Source organism: Heterocephalus glaber, unplaced genomic scaffold (genome assembly GCF_053883595.1).
Source record: "Heterocephalus glaber isolate CG9 unplaced genomic scaffold, H.glaber_assembly_v1.0 deba00001497, whole genome shotgun sequence".
Taxonomy (NCBI): domain Eukaryota; kingdom Metazoa; phylum Chordata; class Mammalia; order Rodentia; family Bathyergidae; genus Heterocephalus; species Heterocephalus glaber.
Window position 1 is genome coordinate 10,027,138 of NW_028258320.1, and position 6,630 is coordinate 10,033,767.

The window sequence follows — 6,630 nt, forward strand, 5'->3', positions numbered from 1 at the left end:
TGTCTACTGCAAGGCAGCCTGTACTTTGTTGAGTTTTATTTTTGAATCTTTTTGAATGTGACTCAAAAGTGGTTACAAAATGAAAAGGTACATTCATTTCCACCCCTGTCTCTTCCTCCCTTACCCGCCTGCCCCCATGAGTAAACTCCCCCATCCTCCCAGTTTTTGTTTATTCATCTAATCTAGTGCTCTATTTGCAAAATACCAGCAGCTACATAGCTACATGTGATCTCCCTCGTTTCTCACCCTGGAGGAAACATTCGGCCTGGGCTGCTTCACACCTTGTTTTGTTCTGTGGAACAGTGTTACCTGAGATCCCTCCGTATTGCAGGCAGCAGTCTGCGTGCTCTGTCCACAGGCCAGTGCCATAGCTGTCAGGCATTTGAGTTTTTACACCCAGGCACCTACAGATGCCGTGCAAACCCTCAGCCAGGGCTTTCTTTAGGTTATCTTTGTTGGAATCCCAACCATGATGCAAAATTTCCTTTCTTATCTGCCAGTTCCTTCCCACAGTCTAACTTGTTCTCACTCGCTTTCCCAAGTGTCCAGCTGGCACTGCAGTGCCCATTCTTCTGGGGAAAAAACCAGGGAACTGAGAAGCCAGTGACACACCTGAGGGGATAGCTGGTAAGCAGTGAGGTCAAGGACCTGAACCCAGGTGGCAATCTGGGTCTAAAATCCTTCCTCCTCCTATGTCATGCTGCTGGGAAAGTAGAGCTACTTAGCCCTTCATTTTCTGGGGCCAGGTGGAGTTTCTAAGCCCAGAGAGGGCGGGTGACTCGTGGAAGCCATACAGTGGCACAGCAGCAGTGCCCTGGGGAAGCACTGCTTCTCCATCAGGGGAATGCTGCATCTCCCATGGGTTTGTGACCTGTGCAAGGGGCAGCCCCTTGGAACTCCTGGGCAGAGGGCTTCGGCCTCCCTCCTCTGCCCACACTCAGTGCTGCTCACAGAGGAGTACCACTGCATCATCGATGCAGGAGAGAGAAAGGGAGCAGCACTCAGAGCACCTGGAGCAGAAGCAGGAAGGCTTGCAAGACCTAGCCCCAGGCCTTGGCGTGTTCCCCAGACCCCTCCCAGCCTGGTGGAGACTGGTCCTGTCACCTCCTCACTGTGTACTGGTTCCCTGCCACTTCCTCCAGACTCCTGTCTGCCTTCCCACAGCCAGGCCTCTGTTTCCAGGTGTTTAGCGGACACAGCTGGCCCCCACCAGTGGGGAGAGCGAGGTGGCTTGAGTATGGGATGATGGCAAGGTCTGCACTAACACCTCGGGCAGTGTGACACTAGAGCTCTGAGTGTGTGTGACAGCTGAGGCTTAAACACAACTACAGCCTTCACCCCATGAACTCTCCCTCAGTGGCACCTTCTCCCACCATCCTCCCATTACGCAGAATTTCTCAGGACCTGGGTGGGCCTTTGGGTCTCTTGGAGCACAGAAGTGTAGAATGGCTAGAGGTGGCCCACACGGTGACTCAGGCCTCAAGGGACAGGGAGAACTGCACTAATCCATGCCAAACCACCTTCAGTGAGTGTAAGACATTGAACAGATCACTGCCAGTCCTTGGTCTCAGTTACCCCTCCCACTAGGCGGGGGTAAGAATCAGTGTTTTACTCCAGGAGCACCATGAGGATGACGTGAGCCGTCCGCTGGCAGTTACATGGAACTCTTCCCAATCTGGAGATTTCCAAACTCACTATATGCTGTAGGATCAAAATATCTTTATTATAGTAAAAGACACATTGCTACTGAGCACCCTCAAGACGCTCCCCCTCACTTCGAACACCAGCACACTTATCCCATTGTCTTGCCACTTTCTGAAGCAGTTCTCGACGTCCTCTTTGGAGAGTGCCTTCATTGTGCTTTTGTGGTTGCCTTGATGTCCTGAGTCAATTCATAATGTTTCCCTTTCATGGTCATTTTGACTTTGGAAAGAGGCAGAAGTCACAGGGTGCCAGATCTGGTGACTAAGGTGGATGAGGACACACTGTCATGTTTTTACGAGCCTGCCTTTCCATTGCATGGCACCGGGCAGCAGCATTCACAGTACTTTTGATCACAGCTTATAGAAACACTCACAAAAGAGGACTTCTAGAACTGCCTCAGTAAGTGGCGAGGATGATGGGATAAGTGTTTTTGACCCAATCAAAGGAGAGTATATTGAGCAGGATTCCTGGCAAGACTAATTAGTCTAATAAATTGTTAAAAATTTAAACATTACTGTGCATTTTCATCGCACTGTGTATGCTGTTGTGTGAATGGATATGTATACTTGCTTTCATGTGTAAACCTGAATTTAATTTTTCTTAAGAGTGTGTGGAGACCAGGGTCATGCCTTTGAGTACGTAGGTGCTTGTTTGTGGTAATTAGGATGCAATTATAATTGTGTCCTCAAGACGACTTGCATGGGTGGAGCAGGGTCAGTCTGCCTGTGTGTGAATCCAGCTGCCCCCTTGCCCCTCTGGGTCGACCTGATCAAGGTGAGTGTTACAGGTGGCTCACTGTCCTTGCCTGGGAAATGGGGCCTCCAGATGTTATGGAGCACATAATGTGCTGGGCACTGCTTGAGCTTAGGAGTCACACTTTAGCAGCTCTTAGCTCTGATGTCATTGTGTTGACTTCCACAGGAACTGGAAGAGAAGTGCTGTGAATGCTGTCACCTCTGGTGGGAATCATATGAGAACACAGATGGCATCACCCACCTCCCAACCTCCCGGTCCTTTTCTTTTTCCAGTCACTTGGGTTTGAGGGTCCTTGCTAGGGGCTTGAGCTTAGGTGGGGTTTTCTGCTAGAAGACCAGAGTGCTGGGGTAAGTGACAGAGGGAGAGGGAGAGAGACAGAGAGACAGAGACAGACAGAGACATAGAGAGATCCTTTATGGTAGAGGAGCCTCCTCCTCCTGAGGCTGGGACCAGAGAATACAGTCATTGTAGGGAACCGCCCTTTGTCTTTCATGGCTTTTTCTAAATGGGTGCCCATTAGGTTGCTGGGCACGTGGCCTGGTTTGAACGCATCAAGAGGGGTTTGTTCCCTCATCAAGTGAATTTGGGAAACACTTCACCTAACAGTACATACCCTCATAGACAGTAAAATGCTCATTTAGTTTTATAAAGAAGCTGTAAAAGTAGCTAGAGTATATAAAGAACTCAAAAAATTAGATCACCTAAAATAAAAGACCCAAAGCAAGAAACAGCTAAGTGAAACAAACAGACACTTCTCAGGAGAAGTACACATGGTCAACAAACATATGAAAAAAGTTCAATATCCCTGACCATTAGAGAAATGCAAATTAAAGCCATGCTAAGATTCCATCTTGTATCAGAAAGAATTGCAGTCATCAAGAAGTCAAAGAATGAGGGAGGCTACAATGAAAAAGGAGCACTCCATTGTTGGCAGGAATGTAGACTAGAACTATGAAAATCAGTATGACATTCTCAAACAACTAAACAATTAAAATTAGAAATTCCACTTGACCTAGCTATTCTCCTTCTAGGTATCTTCCCAAGAGTTAAAATTATCATATTACGGTGATATACACATCACCATGCAGCACAATTTATAATAGCTAAATCCTAGAAGCAGCCAGTATGCTCATCAACAGAGGAATGGATAAAGAAAATGTGGTATTTACACACAATGGAGTATTACTCTGCCATAAAGGATAAATGAATCATTTGTAGGAAAATGCGTGCACCTTGAGACCATAATGTGAAGTGAAATAAATCAGACACATGAGTTTAAACACTATATAGTATCTCTCATTTGAGTAAGGCAAAGTATAAATGAAGAACAAAATGAAGGATGGATAGAAGGAAACAAGGGCTTAGATCTCTTGCCAATGGGAAGGAGTCCAGGAGACTGAGGGGGAGGGGAGAGGAGGAGGGGAAGGCGAAGTAGGGAGAATTGAGATTTGCCTTGTCCAGGTACCAGAACCCCACAATGCATGTAAATATTATATGTCATGAACATGAACAAAGATTAATAATAACAGTAAGAATGAAAACGGGGGAAGGGGATTTAGAGATAGAGGGGGGAGGGAAGGAGACTGAAAAAGACACAGGCAGTGTTATGGACATGTACCTGCTCCCCGAGACGAATGTGAACTTCATGAGCTGCAAACATGTACTGAGAAAAAAGAAGCTATAAAACCTGCAGAAAACAAATAATTTTAACTTGGCTGAGCCCAGTGATTCCCAAATGTTCTCTTCTTTTGCATAATTCCTGCTACAAAGCCGTGCAGAACTCACAGTGACAGGGGACAGCTCAGCAGGATCAATAGTATGGAACTCAACAAAGCCATGTGTCTGCAGGTCACAGGCTGGAGATAGGAAAATGATATGTCATAAAGCAGCACTGCCGAGACACAGGGGACACATGTGTCACCCGGGGAGCTGGTGAAAACGCAGATTCCACATCAGCAGGGCCGAGTGGGGCTGGGGTCTTGCATCTGTGACAGTCTCCCAGGGAGGCCATTGGTGGCCCAGAGACCACACTTAGCACAGAAAAATGATGAAGAACCTTACACTACAATGAAATTTCACCTGGGTCCATCCTTGTATTTGGAGACCGGTGGCCACCTACAGACATTTCTGAATCAGCCCTTCAGGCCACTAGCAGGGAATGATCTTGTTTCTCCAATCAGAACAAGTAGTCCTGGTGGGAGAAGGGATAGCCAGGGTGGTTCGTGGTCACAGCTAATGCAAAGACCAAGGTTTGGGGACTGCAGGGTCCTTCAGGGCTATGTGGTGTCGGTGGAGTCTTCCCGAAAAGGTGATAATTCTTCGTACTCCCATCACCTCCACAGTCTCTGCAAATAAGGTTTGGGTTGTTAGTGTTTTAATTTATTTATTTATTAATTTTTAAAGAGACATTTCCCTTTTCTCTCCTCGGGTCTGGAGTCATTAAACAGGGATTAGCTGGATAAATAGAGGAAGTGATTTTTAAACTGTTTGCAAACTTAATGTGAAGAGCCCAGCCTAGCAAATTATCACGTCTAATCAGAGGCCCTCGCTTCACTGCTCCAGTAATTGTACTGGTATTAGTCAAATTCTTGTTGTCTCCTCATTAGCTGTGGAAAGGAGACTCAAGACGTACTTCATTAGAGTGTCCTGGAAATACATTGCTAAGTCGGAGATGGAGGTGGGGCTGGGAGCGTGGGAGGTGAGGGGCAGGCAAGGGCATGTAACACCTGGCACTATGGATGCCACCTCTCTTGGCCTTAATGTCACAGAGGCCTCAGCCTTCACCTGACTGAGGCCTGAGGCAGGGCCAGGGACTCAGCGCTCTGAGACTCATCTGCTGCATGGCTGCTCTGCACCATCCCTTTCTTCTTGGGGCTCTCATCTTGCTGGTGGGACAAGGAGGGTGGACGAGCTGGGGTCCAAGGGTCCTACCTGCCTGATGTGCTTGGCCTGTGGCTGTAAGTTTTGAGGCTTTGGACACAATGAGCGTGTGTTGTTTGCTCGATTCCTGGGGCTTAGACTCCCCTGGGGCTGGGCTCCAACATAAGGCAGATAGAAGCCAGGCACCAATCCACAGCCGCCTTTGCTGTGGTCCCACAGGAAGAAGAGCATGGCTTAAGCCCTCTCCGATGTGGAGCCCAAAAAGAAGATCTCTTAGAAGCTGGGATTAGAGTGGTGGTTACCAGAGCCTGGGGAGGGTAGATGGAGGAAGGAGAGAGGTTGGGCAAGGGATCCAATCTGGTGGTTAGGTAGGAGGCATAAATTCTGGGTTTCTGCTCTGCAGGGTGGGTCCAGTTAACAGTAATGATATATCCTTAAGGCAATGGATGAATTACCCTGATTTTAATCATTACACAATGTATACACATATTGAAACATTACATTGTGAGTCACAAATGTGTACAATTCTTATGTGCCCATCAAAAATGCAGAACAGGAGTTGGTGTATCAACACATTCCTCTCTTTTCTTTCCTTCCTTTCTATTTTTGAAATGTCTAGTCTGATAGCTAAAGTTTTAATTAACTGAAAAAAAAATAAAATTAAGAAATCAGTTTCTCAGTTGCACTGGCTACATTTCAAGTGGCCAAATTGTGACCGGTTGCTAGTGGATCCTCATGACCTGTGGACAGTGGGTCCTAGAAAGTTCAGTTGGACAGCAGTGGTCTGGCTCTTTCTGTTTGACCCTGTGCTACTCTGCACAGGAGAGGGACAAGAGCTGAGAAAGAGTCCTTGACCATGGACACTCACAGCTGGGGGGAGAGGCACCACAGCCATGAGAGGTGAAGCCAGGGCCCAGTGCTAGATAAGGGCTTCGCACCCGGAGCTACCTTTGGGGTGAGCATTGGCCCCTGAGCCAGCCTGGGGAGCTGGAGAGAGCTGGCAGGGCTTCCTGGCGAGTGAGAACTTTTAAAGCTTGAGGCTGGTTTGCATCTGTGTTTGCTTTCGGGTGAGTCTGGGTCCCCAGCACCCCTGAGCTGCAGAGTCCTCACTGCCCAGCTTAGGGTAGTGTTCTTGCCTTGGGGTTAGCCCTGCATCCCAGCACACCCTGCTCCTAGCAGCTGGAGAGACCCTTTAAAGGCATGAAAGGCTGCAGTATCTTCTGTGGGTTTTGGGGCAACCCCGATCCTCGGTCTATGTACCAGGACATTGCCTGCTTCTGCTGCCTCTTC